We start from the raw sequence: 25402 nt of genomic DNA, 5'->3' as shown, positions 1-25402 counted from the left end.
AGAAGAAGAAGAAGAAGAAGAAGAAGAAGAAGAAGAAGAAGAAGAAGAAGAAGAAGAAGAAGAAGAAGAAGAAGAAGAAGAAGAAGAAGAAGAAGAAGAAGAAGAAGAAGAAGAAGAAGAAGAAGAAGAAGAAGAAGAAGAAGAAGAAGAAGAAGAAGAAGAAGAAGAAGAAGAAGAAGAAGAAGAAGAAGAAGAAGAAGAAGAAGAAGAAGAAGAAGAAGAAGAAGAAGAAGAAGAAGAAGAAGAAGAAGAAGAAGAAGAAGAAGAAGAAGAAGAAGAAGAAGAAGAAGAAGAAGAAGAAGAAGAAGAAGAAGAAGAAGAAGAAGAAGAAGAAGAAGAAGAAGAAGAAGAAGAAGAAGAAGAAGAAGAAGAAGAAGAAGAAGAAGAAGAAGAAGAAGAAGAAGAAGAAGAAGAAGAAGAAGAAGAAGAAGAAGAAGAAGAAGAAGAAGAAGAAGAAGAAGAAGAAGAAGAAGAAGAAGAAGAAGAAGAAGAAGAAGAAGAAGAAGAAGAAGAAGAAGAAGAAGAAGAAGAAGAAGAAGAAGAAGAAGAAGAAGAAGAAGAAGAAGAAGAAGAAGAAGAAGAAGAAGAAGAAGAAGAAGAAGAAGAAGAAGAAGAAGAAGAAGAAGAAGAAGAAGAAGAAGAAGAAGAAGAAGAAGAAGAAGAAGAAGAAGAAGAAGAAGAAGAAGAAGAAGAAGAAGAAGAAGAAGAAGAAGAAGAAGAAGAAGAAGAAGAAGAAGAAGAAGAAGAAGAAGAAGAAGAAGAAGAAGAAGAAGAAGAAGAAGAAGAAGAAGAAGAAGAAGAAGAAGAAGAAGAAGAAGAAGAAGAAGAAGAAGAAGAAGAAGAAGAAGAAGAAGAAGAAGAAGAAGAAGAAGAAGAAGAAGAAGAAGAAGAAGAAGAAGAAGAAGAAGAAGAAGAAGAAGAAGAAGAAGAAGAAGAAGAAGAAGAAGAAGAAGAAGAAGAAGAAGAAGAAGAAGAAGAAGAAGAAGAAGAAGAAGAAGAAGAAGAAGAAGAAGAAGAAGAAGAAGAAGAAGAAGAAGAAGAAGAAGAAGAAGAAGAAGAAGAAGAAGAAGAAGAAGAAGAAGAAGAAGAAGAAGAAGAAGAAGAAGAAGAAGAAGAAGAAGAAGAAGAAGAAGAAGAAGAAGAAGAAGAAGAAGAAGAAGAAGAAGAAGAAGAAGAAGAAGAAGAAGAAGAAGAAGAAGAAGAAGAAGAAGAAGAAGAAGAAGAAGAAGAAGAAGAAGAAGAAGAAGAAGAAGAAGAAGAAGAAGAAGAAGAAGAAGAAGAAGAAGAAGAAGAAGAAGAAGAAGAAGAAGAAGAAGAAGAAGAAGAAGAAGAAGAAGAAGAAGAAGAAGAAGAAGAAGAAGAAGAAGAAGAAGAAGAAGAAGAAGAAGAAGAAGAAGAAGAAGAAGAAGAAGAAGAAGAAGAAGAAGAAGAAGAAGAAGAAGAAGAAGAAGAAGAAGAAGAAGAAGAAGAAGAAGAAGAAGAAGAAGAAGAAGAAGAAGAAGAAGAAGAAGAAGAAGAAGAAGAAGAAGAAGAAGAAGAAGAAGAAGAAGAAGAAGAAGAAGAAGAAGAAGAAGAAGAAGAAGAAGAAGAAGAAGAAGAAGAAGAAGAAGAAGAAGAAGAAGAAGAAGAAGAAGAAGAAGAAGAAGAAGAAGAAGAAGAAGAAGAAGAAGAAGAAGAAGAAGAAGAAGAAGAAGAAGAAGAAGAAGAAGAAGAAGAAGAAGAAGAAGAAGAAGAAGAAGAAGAAGAAGAAGAAGAAGAAGAAGAAGAAGAAGAAGAAGAAGAAGAAGAAGAAGAAGAAGAAGAAGAAGAAGAAGAAGAAGAAGAAGAAGAAGAAGAAGAAGAAGAAGAAGAAGAAGAAGAAGAAGAAGAAGAAGAAGAAGAAGAAGAAGAAGAAGAAGAAGAAGAAGAAGAAGAAGAAGAAGAAGAAGAAGAAGAAGAAGAAGAAGAAGAAGAAGAAGAAGAAGAAGAAGAAGAAGAAGAAGAAGAAGAAGAAGAAGAAGAAGAAGAAGAAGAAGAAGAAGAAGAAGAAGAAGAAGAAGAAGAAGAAGAAGAAGAAGAAGAAGAAGAAGAAGAAGAAGAAGAAGAAGAAGAAGAAGAATATTTTCTACCTATTATTAGAAGTAATTAAGTGAAAGTATCCACAGGAAAATATCTTAGAATGCCTCTTTTGATGTTACCTCTGTGGTGTAAAAGCTACTATAAGACTACCAGATCCGCAGATGACCAGTAGATGGCAGCACAAAGATACAGAAAACTGAATTTTCTTTATCTCAAATTGGAGGCAATACACCTTATTCCAGCATGTGAGATTTCTTAAAAAAAGAACTGTTTTCTTAGAGTTGGAGGAGGCTGATAGATATAGAACAGGGACGGGTACAGCAAATGTCAATTTACTCTCTCATTCCTTGGAAGTTGTGGCCAGCCTGGTCTCGCTTTAAAAATGCTGCTGACTCAAAACCCAGGATTAACTAAGGTGGTTTTGACCACACATCTGAGAAACAAAGTATACTATTCATTTGGTTGTTCCAGAAATATACAAACAAGGCTTTGTTACATTACAGTGCTCAACGCCTTCCAGAAATGATGTTACTGACCACGGAGATATAATTAACTAATTTCATGTGTCACCGATTGCTTCAGCTTGTGTGGATAATAAAGCATCCCTGATAAAATGATTTGCATTCAAATTGACGAGAATAAGCTATGTCAGCAAAGAAACAGGCAATCCATATTTAAAACCTGCTATGGATTGCAGTGCTCAGAAATAAGTAATTAACCCGAAGATCCCTTAACTCCATGTCTGGAAAAGCTGAAGAAACACGCCAGGGCTAGCCGCTTTCTTTAAATGATATTGGCTTCGCTTATGAAATGATAACACATAGCAGTCCTGATAGTGTTATTAAAATTCAAAGGAAGAAGAAATAGAAAAAAAAATACAAGAAAGAAAAAAAGATGAAGTATAGGGACTTGTCAACTTATAACCGCAATTGATCATCTTGCTAAAGAGACAGTTATTAAATGCATTTTGCCCTATTTTACCACCTTTCTTGCCACAATTGTTAAGTGAATCACTGCAATCATTAAGTTAGTAACATGGTTGTTATGTATTCATGTTTGTACCTTTAAATATTTGAGCGGGAAATCAGCACGTTGCTGATTGGACGAAGCCTCCAGCAGAACTGTATAAAAGGAGAGGTTTTTCCCCCAGCCTGTTGCTGGGTTCACCCTATATTAAAGAGCTGTTGTCACTACCCTGGTCTCCAGCCTCGTTACTTCCAGAACTTAACATTGGCGACGAAGGTGGGATCTCGAGGCTAAGGAGAACCAGAACCGAGCTGAAGCACGATAGACCCGAACCCAGCAAACTCAGGGCAGAAAAGCGGAGATGGCCAGTTACACTCCGCCCGCACCGTTTGACCCGGCTAAAGAGAAATGGGGAACGATATGACCCGCTTCAAAGCTTTCTAGAAGCCAACGAACTGCAAGGAGTTCCAGATAACCGAAAAGGGCTTATTTCTTAAGCCACTGTGGTCCGGAGGTCATCGATATCGCGGAAGCCCTGGCAGAGCCAACGCCGAGTCGGTGTCGGGCCAACTCTACAGACTTTACTAAAAACCACTGCACCAACGCCCAAATACGTGCGGCGGTTTGAATTGGAGAGCGAAGGCAGATGGAGGGCGAATCCATCGGTGACTACATGGCCGCCTAAGAAAGCGCCCAAGGACTGCGGATACAGACGACGAGGTGCTCCTCGAGCAACTCATCCGAGGGGTCAAAGACATCCGTTTGCGGCGGCTGCTAGCAAAGAGCAACCTAACGCTGGCCAACGCCTGGACGGCCAGAGCACATGAAATGTCCACCCAAGCGGCGGAGACACTGCAAAGCCTCCCACCAAAGGCGAGCGCAAGGCAACCCCGTGCACCAGGAGGAGGTTCAGACCGAATCCGACGGTGAAGATGAGGAAGGGTCTGCCGAACCGAGAAACGCGACAAAGGGGACCGAGACGAATGCGGAAGCTGCGGGGTCAACACCAGCGCCAACGCTGCAAGTTTAAGGACGCGACATGTCGGCGGTGTGGGAAGAAAGGGCACCTAGCTCAAGTTTGTCGAGCGCCCAACCTTCCCGCCGAAAATTCAAATCGCCAATCAGAGCGGAATCGGCAAGGCGACCCGCGATTGGCTCAAACAAAAAGGCGCGGATTCAACCAAACAACTGTGGTCATAGGCCGCGCCGACCAAAGTGGAGAAGAAGATCTTCACCAAGCCAAAATAGAGGGAGTACGGTGCCGGCTTGAAGTAGACACGGGATCAGCGATCACCATCATGTCCTGGGACACTTTGGCAAGTCGCTGTCCGCAAGCGCCACCTGCAAGCACAACGGCTACGAGTCCACGACTACCAGGGGAATCGCATCCCTGTTCGAGGGACCACCTCCGTCCGAGTCGAGTACGGTCCACACAAGAAGACCCTGCCCATCACGATCGTCGAAGGAACTCTGCCCAGTCTGTTGGGACTAGACTGGTTTCGTGCCCTGGGCATGGGAGTGGCTGGTATCTACAGAAGTGACTGTAACCTGAAAGACATTCTCTTTAACGAGTTCGAAGGTGTCTTCAAGGACTGCCTGGGCAAGTACAAGGGGACCCCTATTTCCTTCAACTTAGACCCCAGGTAGCCCCCATTAGGCTTAAGGCGAGGAGAGTCCTTTGCCCTAAAACCAAAAATCGATAAGGAGCTGATAAGCTCATAAATCAGGGGATTTTGGTGCCAGTCGATCACGCAAAGTGGGAGACGCCAATCGTCACCCCAATAAAACCGGACGGGTCAATTAGAATTTGCGCTGACTACAAGGCGACGCTTAACAAAGCCTTACAGAAAAGCGCTTACCCGGTTCCCGTGGTGCAACACTTATTGCACTCTTTGGGGCAAGGGCAAGTCTTTGCAAAGTTAGACTTGGCCCAAGCCTACCAACAACTGCCAGACGCCCGACAGCCAAGCCCAAACGATTGTAACGCACAGGGGGCCTTCAAGTGCACCCGATTGCAATTTGGGGTGAGTGTGGCACCAGGGCTGTTCCAAAACTTAATGGAACGACTCCTGCAGGGGCTCCCAGGGGTAGTTCCCTACTTCGATGATGTCCTGATTTCAGGGGAAAACATGGAGGAATTGGGGGAGCGTTTAAGAAAGGTTTTGGGCATTTTCCGGACAGCCGGATTAAAAGTCAAGGCAAACAAATGCCAGATAGGGGTCGAATCCGTCGAATTCTTGGGCTACCGGATAGACAAGAAAGGAATTCACCCTACTGAGAGCAAGGTCAAGGCAATTAGGAAGGCTCCAGCGCCCAAAAACAAAGCAGAGCTGCAGGCATTCCTGGGGTTGGTGAATTTTTACGCGGTTTTTTTAAAGAACAAAGCAACTGCTATGGAACCGCAGCATAGGCTCTTAGGAAAAAATACTGTTTGGTCTTGGGGAAAGTCGGAAAATAGGGCTTTTGAAGCAGTAAAGAACCTGCTCTCAAGTGATAGCCTGCTCGTCCAATATCACAACTCATTACCCCTAGTGCTGGTTTGCGATGCCTCCCTTATGGGGTGGGGCTGTACTCAGCCATAGACTTCCAAACGGCACAGAAGCCCCTATAGCTTTTACTCTAGAACGATGTCCTCCCAGAGAGGAACTACAGCCAATTAGATAAAGAAGCACTAGCCATTGTGTCAGGGGTTAAAAATTCCACGAATATGTTTTTGGGCGGATTTTGAAATCGTGACTGACCACAGACCGCTACTAGGAATACTGGCTGGCGATCACCAACGCCTGTGGCACTTTCGCCACGCTTGACCCGATGGACTATATTCTTAGCCGCTTATTCTACAAGCTGCAGCATCGACCAGGAAAAGAAGTGGGGCATGCAGACGCTAAGCCGATGCCCACTACCAGGGGCGATCAAGACCCCACTCCGGGACGCCCATCCTACTTATTGACTCTTTGGACTCTGGCCCAGTCACATCTAAGGAAGTGGCTCGGCATCATACCGACATTGTGTTAAGGACTGTACTCGGTTGGGTACAGAGGGTGTCATACCGGGCAACGTTCAAAGAGTTTGTTAAAAAAAGGGATGAGCTCTCGGCTCAAGGGGGGTGCCTGTTATGGGGTGATCGTGTAATAATTCCTGATAAATTAAGGGGAAAGGTATTGGACCTCCTCCACGAGGGTCACCCAGGGATCGTAAGGATGAAGGGGTTAGCTAGAAGCTATGTGTGGTGGCCACTCATGGATGCAGAGATTGCTGAGAGGGTAGGGAAATGCCAGGCTTGCCAAGAGTCCAGACCTCTACCCCCAACGGCCCCAGTCAGGGAATGGGAAAAGCCCCAAGGGCCCTGGTCAAGAATCCACATTGATTTTGCTGGCCCTTTCCACGGCCAAACGTTCCTAGTGGTTGTGGATGCATTCTCCAAATGGTTGGAGATCATACTCATGAAATCCACTACGGCCGAAGCAGTAATCGCAGCCCTCGCCACCTATTCGCAACTCACGGGTTGCCGGACACTCTGGTGTCCGACAATGGGCCGCACCACGGCAGCCCAGTTTGAAGAATACCTGGCAGAGGAGGGCATCCGACATGCCCTCTCTGCGCCTTTCCACCCGCGCCGAATGGCCTTGCAGAGCGTTCCGTCCGAAGCGCTAAGGAGGCAGTGTCCAGGCTCAAGCGAGGGGACTGGCAAACAAAGATAGATTTCTTTCTGGCCGTTCAGCACAGAACCCCAAGCACGGCTACAGGCAGAAGCCCAGCCGAATTGTTGATGGGACGGAAACCCGTGCCCACTTGACGCTTGAATCCCCATTACACACCAGAGGGTTACAAGGGGAACTAGAAAAACAAGGAAATGGGCATAGGCGACGGTGTGGGCCCGAAACTATGGGGACGGCCCTAGTTGGCTCGCAGGACAAATCATAAAGACAACCGCCCAAAATCGTATTTGGTAGAGCTACAAGACAACCGAGTGGAGGCGCCACATAGATCAGATAAGGAAACGAATAACTGATCAAACCGAACCAAACGAGACAGATAGTGACCAATCCTTATTTGAACCCACAGCTGACAATGACCCGGGAGGCGCAAGACTTAGCTGAGGTCCCAGAGTTCCAGCGACGCCATCAGGTTCCCGAGGGAAACAGCAGGAAAATCACAAAGTAATCCAAGGCCGGATGGCCAAGAAAAAGAGTCTGCAATAATCCAGGGCCCGTTGGCTAGAGAAAGAGCTGGGAGGAGAAAACAGCCCTCCGACCAGCTCAAAACACCACCCAGAACTGAACCGCGAGGTCAGAAAGAACTAGGAGACGCCCAGGTTATTTGCGTGACTACGCCGAAAAATAACATGTAAATAAATATGTAAATAGAGGCAAAGTGTTTTCTGGGAGGGGAGGAGTGTTATGTATTCATGTTTGTACCTTTAAATATTTGAGCGGGAAATCAGCACGTTGCTGATTGGACGAAGCCTCCAGCAGAACTGTATAAAAGGAGAGGTTTTTCCCCCAGCCTGTTGCTGGGTTCACCCTATATTAAAGAGCTGTTGTCACTACCCTGGTCTCCAGCCTCGTTACTTCCAGAACTTAACAATGGTTGTTAAGTGAACCGGTTTTCCCATTGACTTTGTTGTCAGAAGGTTGCAAAAATTGATTACATGATCACGGGACATTGGAACAGACAGAAATATGAACCAGTTGTCAAGTGTCTGAATTTTGATCACGTGACCATGGGGATGCTGCAATGGTTATAAGTGTGAAAAACAGTCATAAATTACTAAAGTTACAGTGTTCCTGTAACTTCAAATGGTCCCTAAATGAACTGTGTAAACTCAAGGACTGCCTGTATTCCCATTCCTTCAATAGGCATCCATTTCCCTTGTATCATTCCAGTTCTCACCGCTAGATGACACTAAAAATGCTTAAAAAGAACTAGTAATTCTGGAAACAAAAATGAAAATAAAAGGAAGGGACTGGTGCGATAAAAATAGCATTAATTTATTTACATATAATTAACTTACAAACAAACAAACAAACAAACAAACAAACAAACAAACAAACAAACAAACAAACAAACAAACAAACAAACAAACAAACAAACAAATAAATAAACAAATAAACAAATAAACAAATAAACAAACAAACAAACAAACAAACAACAAACAAACAAACAAACAAACAAACAAACAAACAAACAAATAAATAAATAAATAAATAAATAAATAAATAAATAAATAAATAAATAAATAAATAAATAAATAAATAAATAAATAAATAAATAAATAAATAAATAAATAAATAAATAAATAAATAAATAAATAAATAAATAAATAAATAAATAAATAAATAAATAAATAAATAAATAAATAAATAAATAAATAAATAAATAAATAAATAAATAAATAAATAAATAAATAAATAAATAAATAAATAAATAAATAAATAAATAAATAAATAAATAAATAAATAAATAAATAAATAAATAAATAAATAAATAAATAAATAAATAAATAAATAAATAAATAAATAAATAAATAAATAAATAAATAAATAAATAAATAAATAAATAAATAAATAAATAAATAAATAAATAAATAAATAAATAAATAAATAAATAAATAAATAAATAAATAAATAAATAAATAAATAAATAAATAAATAAATAAATAAATAAATAAATAAATAAATAAATAAATAAATAAATAAATAAATAAATAAATAAATAAATAAATAAATAAATAAATAAATAAATAAATAAATAAATAAATAAATAAATAAATAAATAAATAAATAAATAAATAAATAAATAAATAAATAAATAAATAAATAAATAAATAAATAAATAAATAAATAAATAAATAAATAAATAAATAAATAAATAAATAAATAAATAAATAAATAAATAAATAAATAAATAAATAAATAAATAAATAAATAAATAAATAAATAAATAAATAAATAAATAAATAAATAAATAAATAAATAAATAAATAAATAAATAAATAAATAAATAAATAAATAAATAAATAAATAAATAAATAAATAAATAAATAAATAAATAAATAAATAAATAAATAAATAAATAAATAAATAAATAAATAAATAAATAAATAAATAAATAAATAAATAAATAAATAAATAAATAAATAAATAAATAAATAAATAAATAAATAAATAAATAAATAAATAAATAAATAAATAAATAAATAAATAAATAAATAAATAAATAAATAAATAAATAAATAAATAAATAAATAAATAAATAAATAAATAAATAAATAAATAAATAAATAAATAAATAAATAAATAAATAAATAAATAAATAAATAAATAAATAAATAAATAAATAAATAAATAAATAAATAAATAAATAAATAAATAAATAAATAAATAAATAAATAAATAAATAAATAAATAAATAAATAAATAAATAAATAAATAAATAAATAAATAAATAAATAAATAAATAAATAAATAAATAAATAAATAAATAAATAAATAAATAAATAAATAAATAAATAAATAAATAAATAAATAAATAAATAAATAAATAAATAAATAAATAAATAAATAAATAAATAAATAAATAAATAAATAAATAAATAAATAAATAAATAAATAAATAAATAAATAAATAAATAAATAAATAAATAAATAAATAAATAAATAAATAAATAAATAAATAAATAAATAAATAAATAAATAAATAAATAAATAAATAAATAAATAAATAAATAAATAAATAAATAAATAAATAAATAAAGACATGCTCATTCATAAGATGACTGCCAGAACAGGCATGACTTGTCACATACCAACCATTTCCTGGAAGGCAAAATACTTCTTCATGTGTGATATGAATTGCCTGTAATAAAGATCTAGGTAAACCAATGGGTGATTTTGATTTAAAGCAATTTCTCATGTTCCTTCCTGTAACAGGAAGTTTGCTAAAGAGCTTGAATAGATCCCAGTGATACATCAACTGTTTTTAACAGCTAATTCCTCATTATAGTTAACTTATATATACATGCATGCTTCTTTCATATACCTCTGTCCTTTTAAAATTTAACTTTGGACTAACATAAACTGTGTCTCTCCAGTTTCAGTCTAGCTCTCATTAGTACATTACATTGTCTCTCAATATTTGTTTAAAGTTTTACTTGAGGACTAGTCAAACAATAATGAAGTGACATTATATAAAACACAATCGGAATGGACATGCAATAGATTAGTAGATATTGAAAATTCTCTTGATTCTGATTTTCACTTTTAAATGGTAGCAGCAATAGCATACCGAAGTTTCAGTAGGTCTAACAGAAAACATATGTAAAAAAAGAGAATATTAACCAATTCAATAATAGAGACATTAATACAAGACATTACAACAGAGACTTTATTTATTTATTTATTTATTTATTTATTTATTTATTTATTTATTTATTTATTTATTTATTTATTTATTTATTTATTTATTTATTTATTTATTTATTTATTTATTTATTTATTTATTTATTTATTTATTTATTTATTTATTTATTTATTTATTTATTTATTTATTTATTTATTTATTTATTTATTTATTTATTTATTTATTTATTTATTTATTTATTTATTTATTTATTTATTTATTTATTTATTTATTTATTTATTTATTTATTTATTTATTTATTTATTTATTTATTTATTTATTTATTTATTTATTTATTTATTTATTTATTTATTTATTTATTTATTTATTTATTTATTTATTTATTTATTTATTTATTTATTTATTTATTTATTTATTTATTTATTTATTTATTTATTTATTTATTTATTTATTTATTTATTTATTTATTTATTTATTTATTTATTTATTTATTTATTTATTTATTTATTTATTTATTTATTTATTTATTTATTTATTTATTTATTTATTTATTTATTTATTTATTTATTTATTTATTTATTTATTTATTTATTTATTTATTTATTTATTTATTTTATTAATGTAATTATGAATAATCAAGGCTTTATTAAATGTTTCATTGTACTCAAGGAACTATGCGGGACAGTTGATTTTTTTTAATTTTAGAAACCACAGTTGAGCTGCTAAGCAGTGTGAGACTATAGGTCAAAAATAAGTATTAAGAAAAAAAGAAATCTATCCCAAGAGCATAGATGTAGCTTGCATGAGACTCCTCCTTTAATACAGATTTTTCTAATATGATTGATTTATGATAATAGTCACTCATTGTAAATGAATGATATTTAGAAATAAGATGGTTCTGTATGGGGTCATCTCATTTTCTTAGCATTAAAAGTGTAGTACTGATTTAATGAAAAAATACTTCTTCATGTGTGATATGAATTGCCTGTAATAAAGATCTAGGTAAACCAATGGGTGATTTTGATTTAAAGCAATTTCTCATGTTCCTTCCTGTAACAGGAAGTTTGCTAAAGAGCTTGAATAGATCCCAGTGATATATCAACAGTTTTTAACAGCTAATTCCTCATTATAGTTAACTTATATATACATGTATGCTTCTTTCATATACCTCTGTCCTTTTAAAATTTAACTTTGGACTAACATAAACTGTGTCTCTCCAGTTTCAGTCTAGCTCTCATTAGTATATTACATTGTCTCTCAATATTTGTTTAAAGTTTTACTTGAGGACGAGTCAAACAATAATGAAGTGACATTATATAAAACACAATCGGAATGGACATGCAATAGATTAGTAGATATTGGAAATTCTCTTGATTCTGATTTTCACTTTTTAATGGTAGCAGCAATAGCATACCGAAGTTTCAGTAGGTCTAACAGAAAACATATGTAAAAAAAGAGAATATTAACCAATTCAATAATAGAGACATTAATACAAGACATTACAACAGAGACTTTATTTACAGAGAGCTGGAGTTTGCAAATATGCAGCATTAGCAATTCCAACAGCTGGAATAACAAGGAGATGGAGACCAGTTTATATGTTACCCTATTCAGTTCAGTAAGATTAAACTCTCTTAGCATCTGAGTAATAAGGGATCAAACCTTGGCTGAGCCACAGTTTTCCAGATTTTCCAAGAAAGCCTAACAATCACCGGAAGTTGCGAAACAGTTAAATAGCACCATAGCTTTCTGATGAAATCTCTACTGTTTTACACAATCTTACTTTGATATGTACCTGTGTATATAGTAATGTGGTACATTATGTGCTTTTATTTTTATTACTCTAAAATTCCATTTAAAGTTTCCATTAGCAGCAATTTCTGCACAAATATATAATTTCACTGAAATGAAGAAATTCCTCAATAACAACAAAAAAGTGTTTGTTTTCTTAAGAGTTGTGTTCTTATTCAGTTCTGGCTTTCAAAGCACACTCCTATGGTTAGAATTGTTTATTCTGTATGTATGGTGATGTCCTTGGAAACAAAACCTCACTGACTACCACCTACTCCAAATAAATGTGTATTTTCTAACCATATTTTATCTTAGGAAGAGGAAAAATTGTGTTCCTGCAGATCTTATCATCTGGAATTATAAAAAAAATATTTTTATTTATTAAACACATTTATAAACCTGGCTTAATAGCAGTAACTGTCAGAGGTATTTTGGCGGACAGTCAATTAATATGAGCCAGCAGTGTGCGGCAGCAGGCAAAAAAGCCAATGCAATCCTAAATTGCATTAACAGAGGGATTCAATCAAGATAACCTGAGGTACTAATACCACTATATAAAGCCTTAGTAAGATCACATCTAGAATATTGCAACCAGTTTTGACCATAAAAAAGATGTTGAGACTCTAGAAAGAGTGCAGAGAAGAGCAACAAAGATGATTAGGGACTAGAGACTAAAACACATGAAAAACAGTTGCAGGAACTGGGCATGGCTAGTGTAGTGAAGAGAAGGACCGGGGTGACATGACAGCAGTGTTCCATTATTTGAGGGGCTGTCACAGAAAGAGGGGGTCAACCTATTTTCCAAAGCATCTGAAGGCCAGACAAGGAATAATGGATGGAAACTGATCAAGGAGAGATTCAACCTAGAAATAAGGAGGAAATATTTTTTTGACAGTGAGAACAATCAACCAATGGAACAGCTTGCCTTCAGAAGTTGTGGGAACTTCATCCCTGGAAGCTTTCAAGAAGAGACTGGACAGCCATCCGTCAGAAATGGTATAGGGTCTCCTGCTTGAGCAAGGGGTTGGACTAGATGGCCTACAAGGCCCCTTCCAATTTCTATTCTATTCTATTCTATTCTATTCTATTCTATTCTATTCTATTCTATTCTATTCTGAAATAACAAGAGCACAATAATATTATTTCATTGTATGCTTCTCATCTAAAAACCATACTGAGATTCAATTGGAGGAGTATGAATGAGACATATAAATCAATCTCATAACATAACATCAGAGTTGGAAGGGACCTTGGAGGCCTTCTAGTCCAACCCCCTGCCCAGGCAGGAAACCCTACACCATCTCAGTCAGATGGTTATCCAACATTTTCTTAAAAATTTCCAGTGTTGGAGCATTCACAACTTCTGAAGGCAAGTCGTTCCACTTATTAATTGTTCTAACTGTCAGGAAATTTCTCCTTAGTTCTAAGTTGCTTCTTTCTTTGATCAGTTTCCACCCATTGCTTCTTGTTCTACCCTCAGGTGCTTTGGAGAACAGCCCGACTCCCTCTTCTTTGTGGCAGCCCCTGAGATATTGGAACACAGCTATCATGTCTCCCTTAGTCCTTCTTTTTGTTAAACTAGACATACCCAGTTCCTGCAACCGTTCTTCATATGTTTTATCCTCCAGTCCCCTAATCATCTTTGTTGCTCTTCTCTGCACTCTTTCTAGAGTCTCAACATCTTTTTTACATCGTGGCGACCAAAACTGGATGCAATATTTCAAGTGTGGCCTTACCAAGGCATTATAAAGTGGTACTAACACTTCACGTGATCTTGATTCTATCCCTCTGTTTATGCAGCCCAGAACTGTGTTGGCTTTTTTAACAGCTGCTGCACACTGCTGGCTCATATCTAAATGGTTATCCACTAGGACTCCAAGATCCCTCTCACAGGTACTACTATTGAGCAAGGTACCACATATACGGTACTGGTGCATTTTGTTTTTTTGGCCTAAATGTAGAACCTTACTTTTTTCACTGTTGAATTTCATTTTGTTAGATAGCGCCCAATGTTCAAGTCTGTCAAGATCTTTCTTGAGCCTATCTTCTGGAGTGTTGGCTATTCCTGCCAGCTTGGTGTCATCTGCAAATTTGATGAGTCCCCCGTCCAAGCCATTGATGAAGATGTTGAAGAGTACTGGGCCTAAAACAGAGCCTTGGGGTACTCCACTGCATACTTCCCTCCATGTGGATGTAGTTCCGTTGAGGACTACACGTTGAGTGCGGTTGGTCAGCCAGTTACGAATCCATCTGGTAGTGCTGTCTAACCCACATTTTCTTAAAATTTCCAGTGTTGGAGCATTCACAACTTCTGAAGGCAAGTCGTTCCACTTATTAATTGTTCTAACTGTCAGGAAATTTCTCCTTAGTTCTAAGTTGCTTCTTTCTTTGATCAGTTTCCACCCATTGCTTCTTGTTCTACCCTCAGGTGCTTTGGAGAACAGCCCGACTCCCTCTTCTTTGTGGCAGCCCCTGAGATATTGGGACACAGCTATCATGTCTCCCCTACTCCTTCTTTTCATTTAACTTGACATATCCAGTTCCTGCAACCGTTCTTCATATGTTTTATCCTCCAGTCCCCTAATCATCTTTGTTGCTCTTCTCTGCACTCTTTCTAGAGTCTCAACATCTTTTTACATCGTACACCAAAACTGGATGCAATATTTCAAGTGTGGCCTTACCAAGGCATTATAAAGTGGTACTAACACTTCACGTGATCTTGATTCTATCCCTCTGTTTATGCAGCCCAGAACTGTGTTGGCTTTTTTAACAGCTGCTGCACACTGCTGGCTCATATCTAAATGGTTATCCACTAGGACTCCAAGATCCCTCTCACAGGTACTACGATTGAGCAAGGTACCACATATACGGTACTGGTGCATTTTGTTTTTTTGGCCTAAATGTAGAACCTTACTTTTTTCACTGTTGAATTTCATTTTGTTAGATAGCGCCCAATGTTCAAGTCTGTCAAGATCTTTCTTGAGCCTATCTTCTGGGGTGTTGGCTATTCCTGCCAGCTTGGTGTCATCTGCAAATTTGATGAGTTCCCCATCTATCCCCTCGTCCAAGTCATTGATGAAGATGTTGAAGAGTACTGGGCCTAAAACAGAGCCTTGGGGTACTCCACTGCATACTTCCCTCCATGTGGATGTAGTTCCGTTGAGGACTACACGTTGAGTGCGGTTGGTCAGCCAGTTACGAATCCATCTGGTAGTGCTGTCTAACCCACATTTTTCTACTTTATCTAGTAGTAGGTTATGGTCTACTTTATCAAATGCTTTACTGAAGTTCAAGTAAATTATATCGACAGCATTCCTCTGGTCTACTAATTTTGTCATTTTGTCAAAGAATGCGATAAGATTAGTCAGGCATGATCTGTTTTTGATCTCAATTATTATCATCTTGAGAAACAATTTCTGAGTATAAATATATCAGCAAATCAACTTCAGGACATGCAGGCATCTTAGAGAATTCAGGGCAGTTGAATTACACAGCAAATGTAAGCTGGGGAGTATATATATCATTTTGCTTTAGAACCAGCTGGAAGTGACATTGACGTGAGGTTTAAAGCTCTGCTTATCGCATTAAGCCGACTCAAGCCATGTGGTCATGAGAGCATGTGTTACGTGCAAGTTCTCTGCAGAAAAATACAGCTGTCATGTCACTTTCACAAAAACAAGATCCAGGAAATAAGCTTTGAATGTTGTCACATGGCACTTTCCTGGGAAAATTAATCAGAGAGATGGGAGATCTGCTTTTCTGCTTCTGATCTGTTTTCCATTAAGCCAAAGGGAGAGGCAGGCTAGGTATTAACAAGCCTTCTTATGTACTGAGGCAATCAGGTATTTATATTAAGACATCTTTTATGCAACAGCTCCTTCTGTCATAACACTTTAGCACTGCAACAGTAAATTCCTGGATTTTCTGAAAGCATGGTTTGATTGACAGTAAGTTAAGTTAGACTCAATCACCCTTCATTTCAACTTGAAAAGATTTGTGAATCCAGTTCTTGGGCTTGATAAGCCATGAATTATGGCTTGTGTTGTACAAACCCAGCCAATTGTGATTAAATAAATCATGGTTAAACTAACTAGATCATGTGTCAAACTTGCCATGTCATGTTGCGGTGCGTTGTGTGTGTGTGTGTGTGTGTGTGTGTGTGTGTGTGTGTGTGTGTGTGTGTGTGTGTGTGTGTGTGTGTGTGTGTGTGTGTGTGTGTGTGTGTGTGTGTGTGTGTGTGTGTGTGTGTGTGTGTGTGTGTGTGTGTGTGTGTGTGTGTGTGTGTGTGTGTGTGTGTGTGTGTGTGTGTGTGTGTGTGTGTGTGTGTGTGTGTGTGTGTGTGTGTGTGTGTGTGTGTGTGTGTGTGTGTGTGTGTGTGTGTGTGTGTGTGTGTGTGTGTGTGTGTGTGTGTGTGTGTGTGTGTGTGTGTGTGTGTGTGTGTGTGTGTGTGTGTGTGTGTGTGTGTGTGTGTGTGTGTGTGTGTGTGTGTGTGTGTGTGTGTGTGTGTGTGTGTGTGTGTGTGTGTGTGTGTGTGTGTGTGTGTGTGTGTGTGTGTGTGTGTGTGTGTGTGTGTGTGTGTGTGTGTGTGTGTGTGTGTGTGTGTGTGTGTGTGTGTGTGTGTGTGTGTGTGTGTGTGTGTGTGTGTGTGTGTGTGTGTGTGTGTGTGTGTGTGTGTGTGTGTGTGTGTGTGTGTGTGTGTGTGTGTGTGTGTGTGTGTGTGTGTGTGTGTGTGTGTGTGTGTGTGTGTGTGTGTGTGTGTGTGTGTGTGTGTGTGTGTGTGTGTGTGTGTGTGTGTGTGTGTGTGTCTGTGTGTGTGTGTCTGTGTGTGTGTGTGTCTGTGTGTGTCTGTGTGTGTCTGTGTGTGTGTGTGTGTGTGTGTGTCTCTGTGTGTGTGTCTGTGTGTGTCTGTGTCTGTGTGTGTCTGTGTCTGTGTGTCTGTGTGTGTCTGTGTGTGTGTGTGTGTGTGTGTGTGTGTGTGTGTGTGTGTGTGTGTGTGAAGCATGGTTTGATTGACAGTAAGTTAAGTTAGATTCAATCACCCTTCATTTCAACTTGAAAAGATTTGTGAATCCAGTTCTTGGGCTTGATAAGCCATTAATTATGGCTTGTGTTGTACAAACCCAGCCAAGTGTGATTAAATAAATCATGGTTAAACTAACTAGATCATGTGTCAAACTTGCCACGTCATGTTGTGGTGCGTTGCGGTTTTGTGACATTTTCCCCATTTGCAGAGCTGGGGTGGGCGTGGCCTGCGCATGCTGCATCTGGTCTGTGGGTTTGACACCCCTGAACTAGATATTGGTTTTATGTATAAGCCGGTTTAATGTGTATAAACAAGATTTATAATAATGCCGCAATATGTAATACAAATAAGCGTCTCAGATATGGGTTGCAAAAGTCCCAATGACAATGAGGTGGTAGCAAAGAGAGATAGAAAATTCTCCTCCAATCTTCTTGTCAACCAGATATTTTGCAGTCCAGACTGGGTAACCTTTTTGCAAAATAAATACAGAGGAAGTTATTGTGTGGCATTATAGAATAGACAAGACTTTGGAATTCATCTAATTCCATCTCCTGATAAATACATGCTGGAATACTTTACAACATCAGTGAAAAATGGCTGTCTAACCTCTTCAGTGAAGTAGAATCCAACCCTCCTTCAAGTAAAAAATTCCACTGTTGACAATTTTTACCTATGGGGTTTTTGAAAATGTTCTCCTGAATTCCATTCCCTTATAATTCGAACCACTGGTTTTTGTCCTGTCTTCCAGAAGAACTTTGAACATTTATACCTATCTCCTGCATAACAGTCCTTCAGATACTTATGATTGCTTGCAATCTCCAGGATAAATATTTTCAGTGCCTCCAATCATAAGCTGTTTCTTCCAGGACTCCTATCATTCTCCTTCAAATATTGAACAGTTTTTAATTTTTTTTTTCTAAAATGCATTGTCCAAAACTGAATGCAATATTCTAGCTGCAGTCTGGCTAGTATGGAATAAAGAGGAATCATTATTTTTCTTGACATGCCACACTGCTTCATTTCTAAAAGTAGACTTGCCATCTTCAAAATCTTTTAGACAGTTCACAGCAAAAGTAAAATTTCTATTCCATAATACAAAAACCTATACTTACATGCAGAGTAGCATATTTTTTTTTGCTCCACCTCCACTAAATGTGCTCTTTAATAAACCTAGGAAACAACTAATGCATTAACTAAGTATTATTCTTGTAAATCAGAGTAATGCTCTAAAATGAAAGATAAAATTGCCCTGTCAGTTTTCTGTCATTCACTTGAGTTATTAAAGCACCATTGTTGTAAAGTTCTTAATTTCCATAAAAAGACCTTTCTAACAAATCAGCATCATTTTAGAGATGTTGACAGGTCTTAAACAAGAGCACTTGTCTGATTATATATTTTGAATGTATTGTGCGTACACGTGGGCTCCTTAAATGTCAAGATTTAGCCCATTTCTCACTGCTAATTCTTCCCAAGAATGCTTTGGGAAAAAATGGGACCAAACCAATATTATAATTATTAAACCTTGTGCATGTCCATTAGTTCTAATAGAAGCATGGATTCCCAACCTTCTGGTTTGATGGAGAAATCTAGAATTTTTCAAGCAAAATTATTTCCAAATCCTTACTGTTAATCTTTGGGTGTGGGAAAAGATAGAGATAACATACTGACAGGAAATTTGAAATTGATCTCTATTCCCTCAGATTGGATGACACTAATTATTATTTAACCACATTTTTGCAGGTTACTATTGGGAACATAGCTGCATAACTGTAAAAATGTACCATTAAAAAAAAACCCCAAAATAGCAACAATCCTGCACTCGTAAACAATACAAAGACAAGTATTTACTAGATGGTAAAAGCCACAACCCATTTCTTTTGAGCCTTTGTCGTGTCAACTCTGGCAATAGAAGTTCATTGCTTTTACTTGGCTACTTAACTCAATACTTAGTAAAGACAGAAGATAAGTTTATTTAACAAATCTCATAAGAGCAATTGTCTATGAAGGAAATGACTGGTGGTTCCACAAGATGGACATAGAAGGAACTCCACTTTCCATTCCAATTTTTTTTTTGTATTTGAATACTTTTCCAGCTGAATGAATTAACATCGTCGGTATCATCATCATCACATCATTTTCCTAGCTATTTGTTGAAAGGAGTATGATGAAATTGATAGTGAGAGAATGAGTAAAGAGATAAAATGCATTTTGGTAGCAAGCCTCTCTCCATCTCACATACTGTATCCTTGCAGTTTAGACCATGCTGGATCATTGAGAAATAGGGCTGTCATTTCAGGGAAAAAGCCTGAAAAAGCTCTGCTGAAGTTGAAGAATGCAAGATACATCTTTATGCTATATTTGCTGTTGGTGGTTTCCACTAAGGTGTGTTAAAATCTGTAGGATGGCTAGTGGGGGTGGGAGGTGGGACATTGCCCCTTTCGTAAAGGTATGCCTTTAAAGGTGTGGATCTTGGATTACTCTGTTGCATCCACCATCTTGCAGATTTTGACCCCACAGGACACACCACTGCTTTGTTTACAAGTTCTGCTCCTTTTACATAAGGAATTCCAGTTCTAGCTGTCTTTGAGAATACATAAAGTAGAAAGCCTTTTCTACTTATTTAGTATTATAGGTGAATTGTTCTAAAGGCACATAACTTTCCATCTACTCTACAATGAAGCAATTATATTTAAGCAGGTTTATTGATTTGGGATGGATAGTTAACTGTGAATGCTTACAGTTGCATCCTGAACATGTGATATCAAATAAGGGCTAAAATTGGATAAAACAACAGGTAACACAGGGACCACATCAGAAGCCACAAGAGTCATCCCATGCACTTATAAATTCTGGACTTATGATTCCATTTTTCACTGTAGTCTTTTATTCTGGGGACTGTTTTGACAGGGGAAATTTTCAATTACAGAACAAGACCATTCCCTTAAACCAGGGGTGTCCAAACTTGGCAACTTTAAGACTTGTGGATTTCAACTCCCAGAATTCCTCAGCCAGCTTTGCTTTGCTGGCTGAGGAATTCTGGGAGTTGAAGTCCACAAGTCTTAATGTTGCCAAGTTTGAACACCCCTGCCGTACGCTAACAGCAGTTGAGAACATACTGGGACATGATGTGGCTCAGAAGCTCTCAAAGAAGAGTTAATATTCACATGGACTGCAACAACAAGAGCAAATTTCACCTCAGAAAAGCACAGCTTCCCGTGGTGACTCCAAAGGTGGCTACTTCCATCTGAAGATTCTGTGCCTGTTAGAAAAATTGTTCAGGACTTCTATGTCCCAACAACAAGGAATATATGTTGAATGAAGATATTAATTTATTTGAGATTCAAGTATGTAATGTACCTCATACTGATGTAAAACCAAAGGTTGGACATTGTTTTCTCCATTACTGAATTAAAGTTATATTCTGTCAGAAAATTATATCAACATAAAATGTGTTGCTCCCATTGTCAATCCCTATTTGACCTCTACTCTGACTAAAAGCCAAATGATAATTTATTTATTTATTTATTTTATTTATTAAATTTTTATACCGCCCTTCTCCCAAAGGATTCAGGGCGGTGTACAGCCAAAATAAAAAACAGAATATATACAATTAAGACAACATTTAAAACATAGAAAATTATAAAGGCTGATAATTAAAAATTTAGATTTAAAATTTTAAAATATTAAAAAAAACCAATTAAAATTCAACACTATTATGCCAGTCCCGCTTGAATGAATAAATATGTTTTGAGCTCACGACGGAAGGTCCGAAGATCAGGCACTTGACGTAGGCCAGGAGGAAGTTCGTTCCAGAGCGTCACTGCCCCCACAGAGAAGGCCCTACTCCTGGGGGCCGCCAGCTGACACTGTTTGGCGGACGGCACCCTGAGGATGATGTCAGGGACTTTTCACCCTGTGGTGGTGGTGGTGGGATTGTAAAAAAGTCAAGATGACACCCACAACATTTTAATTAACAAATTTTAATATGCATTTCCCAGGCATGATGCACATGGAAAAGGGGTGGAATTTTGATAATCTAGTTGCAGCTTCTTTCTTGACTTCTTTCACCTCCTCTAACCCCTGTAATCACAACTGTCAGAAAAGGAACTAACTTGTCTAAGAGTATCATTGATCCCCATGAAGTCATTTCTGCAGAAAGTCACATATTTCTCTGTCAGACAGATTTTTCCTGATGCTTTGAGAAAATGTGGCTTTTAAAACAGCTTCTACCAGACAACCATTTAGATATGAGCCAGCAGTGTGCAGCAGCTGCCAAAAAAGCCAACACAGTTCTGGCCTGCATAAACAGAGGGATAGAATCAAGATCATGTGAAGGGTTAATACCACTTTATAATGCCTTGGTGAGGCCACACTTGGAATATTGCATTCAGTTTTGCTCACCATAAGGTAAAAAAGATGTTGAGATTCTAGAAAGAGTGCAAAGAAGAGCAACAAAGATGATTAGGGGACTGGAGGCTAAAACATATGAAGAACGGTTGCAGGAACTTGATATGTCTAGTTTAATGAAAAGAAGGACTAGGGGAGACATGATAGCAGTGTTCCAATATTTCAGGGGTTGCCACAAAGAAGTGGGAATCAAACTATTCTCCAAAGCACCTGAGGGTAGAACAAGAAGCAATGGGCGGAAATTTATCAGGAAAGAAGCAACTTAGAACTAAGGAGAAATTTCCTGACAGTCAGAACAATTAATGAATGGAACAACTTGCCTGCAGAAGTTGTGAATGCTCCAACACTGGAAATTTTAAAGAACATGTTGGATAACCATTTGTCTGAAGTAGTGTAGGGTTTCCTGCCTGGGCAGGGGGTTGGACTAGAAGATCTCCATGGTCCCTTCCAACTCTGTTGTTGTTGTTGTTATTTTATTTACACAAAATGACAGTCTACACAGCAAACGAGATAATTATGCTGGATTTCGTATCACAGATCACTAGTCGAACACTTCCCAAGCGTTTAGGACTGCGTGATGTATCGGCGAATTATGCGAGCAGATCCCAGTAAGGTGGCCTTCTGCAGCTAACTCAATATAAATTTTCTAGTTAGAAAATCAAGGAGTATATGAAATCCCATGCACCGCCTGCCCCACCACATACATCGGACAAACCAACAGAAGAATAAGTGCACGCATTGAAGAACACAAGAACTCAGTCAAAAAAGAGGAACCAACTTCTTCCCTGGTCCAACACTTTAAAGTCACAGGACATGATATTGACTTTAAAAAGACCAGAACTATCGCCAAAACTGAACACTTTAACAACAGAATAATCAGAGAAGCCATTGAGATAGAAAAACGCCCACACAGCATGAACAAACGAGATGATACCTCCCGCCTACCAGCCATTTGGAAACCCGCCCTTATTGACAAACGAGTCCCTAACACGAGGAATGACACCAGACCCACACTCACGAGGTCCACACAGGATGTCACCACCACATCCACCCAGAAAGCAGACCCAAACCCACACTGATCATGAAGCACGACCAAGGACCAGAAGCCAGACCGCAGCTGCAACATTAGCCATTTCAAACCCCTCCAATCCATACATGCAGCAGACTGACACCCACTATGAAGATGTAGCACCACCACAAAGCCAAACAACAGCTATGCAGCTCACCAGCTCAAATCCCCCTGCAACACAGACTAAATTGAGCACAACCAAGCCCCCACCCAAACAGGACACACCCCCAGCCAATCAGAGCACAAAAAAACACCCCATCCAGTCAGAGCACAGCCAAGCTCCCACCCAATCAGTTCAAACCCCCACTAGCAGTTAAAAAGGAAGAAACAGCTGCGATCACACATTGCTCCCAGAAGCACGGTTGAAGCCTGAAGATGACGAATGAGACTTCAAAACGCCAAGACACTTCCAATTTTACACGGGAGAAAACCCGAACAACCAAAGACCTATATACAAACACCCGTGAAAACCTCAGAAAACAAATATATATATATATATATATATATACACACATACATACATACATACACACATACATATACATATATACATACATATATATATATATATATATATATATATATATATATATATATATATATATTTATTTTATGATATGTTTTTACTTATGACAATGTTTATGTATACTGTTATGACAAATTAAATAAAAAAACAAACAAAAAAACCCCAGAAAGTCCAGTTGCTTCTTGAAAAAGCACCTTTGGGACTTCAGAAGCACATTTTCTTATGAGATGTATATGCGGCTGCAGTAATGTAATGTTTCATTCAATCCTGCAGGATGTATATACATATTCATATGCACACAAACATAATTTAGCATTAATTGATGAACCCAAAGATTGTTCCTCTCCAACATCATTTATGCAGGATTAAGAAAGTATGGATATATTTGCAAAGAACCCACATTCCTTGTAAGTGATTTTGGAGCAATATTTTTTCCACCAGCACCTTTTCTCCTTAATTTTTCTCTTGGTCTCACCCCATTAATGACTAATGGTGAAACGTCTGGCTGAATTCATGTGTTGCAGTAAGCCATAAGTTGCTTCAATCACAGTTTCTGGATAAAGCCACAATGGCTTAGCTAATGCATCCCACAGACCCTTCCTCCACTTCCTCAGTACCACATTAGAAATAGGTGTTGGCAACATCTTTTTCTTATTTCTTATTTCTTGCTTTATGAAAGAACACTTCAGGGATTAGAACTGCCCATGTGATAAATATGGGAAGTCAGGAAGCTGCTTTATAATGAGTCAGAGTATAATGAGTCAGTCCATAAGACTCTGCTGTGAATATTGTTCTCCAGGGTTTTTGACTGGATACTTTCCATAATAAATAAGAAGCAAACCAAACAATTAAGAAAAATGTTTTATTAGCATATCCACTGGCAATCCTTTTTCTTGTTGCCCAGTGACAATTATAAAGCTTGCTTAATCCTTGATCAAATCATGAATGCTTGGAAGTTTCTCCTCATTATGTATCCATTCATGCACTCTACTTACTACAGTCAATCTTTTCAACAGGAGGCCTACCTTAGTAATTTGTGTAATAGTACTAATAATAAAACATAATTTGTCACTGGGTAGACTAGTATAAAAGGAGGCAATGGCAAACCACTTCTGGAAAAATCTTGCCAAGAAAACTGCAAGGACTTGCCCAGCAATCTCTGAAAACCAAACACAACTGAATGAAAGAAACAAAACAAAACGACTAGATCATACAGCTTGATTTCATTCCAGAATTGGTGCAAAGGCTTCAGAGCAGGAACTGTAGATTCTGCATCTAAATTCGGAGAGTACAACATGACGAACAACTTTAGTGGACGTTGTCTTCTCATTTTATTTATCTGAATTTTTAAAATCCTGCCTATATTACTTTATAAGTAACTCAGTGTTGTGGACACAGATAATACTTCTTCTTTTCCTAATCTTTCCCTAACAACAACTCTCAGGTCCAATTGTTCAATTTCTGAAGCTCATGTTTCTCAACTGGGGTCCTAGATTAATTTTCTAACTTATTTACAAACACATACACATATAATATACATCAGTGTTTGCATTTCATTAAATGATTAGTGTTACCTCAGGTTTTTTTTTTTACAATAGCCTTATTATGGGATGAAGAAAGAGTATGAATGTACCAAAAGCTCTTTTAGTTTATGCAAATTAAATACATGAATGGGAATAGCTATATAGGTAAACTCATATATTTGCCTATATATAGTAAATATACCTATATATAGCCAAATATAGGTACATTTGCAACTCAAGGTGGCAAATATATGTCCTATGCTTGTCTGCTATGTTCTCTACAACAACAGCAACTCTAGGAAGTGTGTTCGGCTGAGAGTGTGACTAGCCCAAAGTTACCCAGCCAGCTTTAATGCCTAAGGGAAGCTAGAACCACAGTCTGGTGTAGAAATCCACCTTAACCACTCTATTAATCTGTGAGGGTATAAAGCAAAGGGAATCTTCAGTCAGAAATAATAACAATAGAAATAAAGGGGAAAAGCAGCAATTACAGGGATCAAAGTGGGAACACATATGCATGGCTGGAAGCAAAATTATTATAAAAGTTACAGATTATATGACCAGATATCCAGAGAGAGGAAAGCTCAGGAGAGATGTGTTCTTTTGCACATAGAATCATAGGGCTGGGAAAGGACCTTGAAGGTCTTCTAGTCCAACCCCTTGCTCAAGGCAAGAGC

Source organism: Ahaetulla prasina, chromosome 1, assembly GCF_028640845.1.
Source record: "Ahaetulla prasina isolate Xishuangbanna chromosome 1, ASM2864084v1, whole genome shotgun sequence".
NCBI classification, from domain to species: domain Eukaryota; kingdom Metazoa; phylum Chordata; class Lepidosauria; order Squamata; family Colubridae; genus Ahaetulla; species Ahaetulla prasina.
The sequence above is the reverse complement of the archived record's forward strand: the minus strand, read 5'-3'. Positions refer to the sequence as shown.